Raw genomic sequence first — 2,263 nt, 5'->3', positions numbered from 1 at the left:
TTAAAAATGAATCAATGATTTCATATAATTAATGATTCAATATTTTATTATCCAATGACGAACCAGCACAAAACTTATCAGCAGTCACATAAGGTTAGTAGAAATGCTTCTAATAAAATAGGACTTGAAATGCCTTTTTCCGTTTTTCCACAACCAACAATATGTAGAAGTAAAAAACAGTTGTATAATATACGCAATTATAATTAAAGTATAATATCAATCACACTTTATGTGATGGTAATGAGAATAATTAGTTAGACACATTTTGACTTATCAAAGTATTCTAATTTTGGAATTAAATCAAATACGAAAAAAGAATAACATTCAGAGGTCTCACAATTCGAATTTCAGATTTGTTTAGATATGTATTGTAATTTGTAACATGCCAACATGTATGCATGCTTTAGCACGATAATTGCTCCTTACATAGATTGTTAAAGTTATTAGCTGAAATTAAATCACAAGTTTAGTATTTAAATAATACTTCAAACCAACCTTTCCTTCATCACCATTTACAACATTGTATTTACCATTCCAATCGATACAAACACGTGAAACGCCGTTACTAAGATAAATTCGGTTTTGTAACACAAGAATAGCTATATTTTCAGCATGGAACCCAGTAGGTCCATAATAACCTTCTTACAGGTAAATCATTTCCACCTGTATAATTTGTTTAGTTTACATTATACATATTATTATTGTTATTTTGAGTTATGAATAACTAACATTAACTATTTTAGTAAAGTCATTGTCAACAACTGTAAAATCTCTAGCATATTTTCCAACTGCAATTTTGTATTGGCCGTCGTTTGTTGATATTATCTTTGATAACATACCTTTTCGCCAAAAACAATGAGCCGCTAAAAATTATATTTATTTAATTTTAATTCAATCTTACATTTGACGAACAAAGATTTTACCAGAGACTACTAAATTTGGAGCAATTATTGATCCACCACAAATCAAGTCATAATTGGATTTTATTTTATTTAATTGGTATATTCCAACATTCCAAGGTGCTGTTCCAACAAGGGGTTTTTCTCCATTGTCGATCAATAAATGGTTTATGATAAATACTCTACCACAATCTAAAATTATTTTTGAATATAAATATCCATAATAGTAACTGATAAGTAATAACGTCTATAGAATAGACATAATGATGACGGTTTAAAAATTTACATCAGAAGTTTTTAAGTAACCAATGATTGTTTATACTTCATTAATTTTATCAAAAAACAAACAAAAGAATTTGGATACAGTAAAAGTTTAATCAATTTGTAAAATATATATAAATTAAAAATTAATGTTTACATGACAGAAAATAACATTACATGGATTGCATCTATAATATAGTTGTTTGTTCTAAGTCCCATTAGACTGACAATGTAATTCAATCGGAGTCTCTTCTTGTCCATTTGGTTCAGTATATGACTGCTTACATGATGGTATTGCTATTGTATCTGGTATCAATAAATTTGAACAATTAGCATTCTTCCCATTAAGAGTACATTTAATATCTAAACTATCTGATCTTAGAGGTGGACACATTTCTAAGAACAAAAATAAATTACTATCAATTATAACCGCAGATTACTTTTAATGTATAAATTAATAAGTAATTTTACGACGTTCAAACTATGATACAAAACTTAATGAAACACAATTTCTCAAAATTCGATAACCATTTTTCTTTTCCCAAACAAGCCCTATAACCATTGGAATAAGCCTTATGGTATCCAACTTCACAATCTTCAGTAATATGTAGATGTTGTTTAATTAATGCCCTGTGAGATAAAACTTCATCAGAACCTTCATAAAAATATACCACTCCTTCGGCAGTAGGGAAGATGCACAAATTCATTGTGGCCTATTAAAATCTTAAATGTTAAAAACTTAAAAATAAATACTTTATCTGAAATATCTTAGTTATAAAGCAGAATTAAAATGTCATTAAAAAACCAAGCTAATACAGATAATTAAACACTAAAATTGATACCTAAAAAGAAATAGGTTTGCGGACTAGTTTGTTTAAAAGTCCACAAATCTGTTGAACATGGTATTTAATGTCTGTAAAAACTGCGACCGAATCGATTATATCTTTAACGTTGTCAACAAAGTTCTCTTCAAGTACTCCGGTTAAGTAATAAGAATTAGAATGTACAAATGTCAATCCTGCTCCACTATCTCTTTCATCAAAACTTTTACCTGAAAATAGTTATATTTTATACATAAGACACAAATAAAACATATTCCGATT

At 27.9% G+C, this 2,263-nt stretch overlaps 1 pseudogene; it reads right to left on the bottom strand.

The window, feature by feature from the left end:
• Positions 1-235: 235 nt before the first annotated feature.
• LOC111026888 overlaps positions 236-2,263 on the bottom strand; it is a 3,722-nt pseudogene continuing 1,694 nt past the window's right edge.

The sequence above is a fragment of the Myzus persicae genome, unplaced genomic scaffold, assembly GCF_001856785.1.
Source record: "Myzus persicae strain clone G006 unplaced genomic scaffold, MPER_G0061.0, whole genome shotgun sequence".
Lineage (NCBI taxonomy): Eukaryota > Metazoa > Arthropoda > Insecta > Hemiptera > Aphididae > Myzus > Myzus persicae.
Note: the sequence above shows the minus strand (reverse complement) of the source record. Positions and strands in the feature narration are given on the sequence as shown.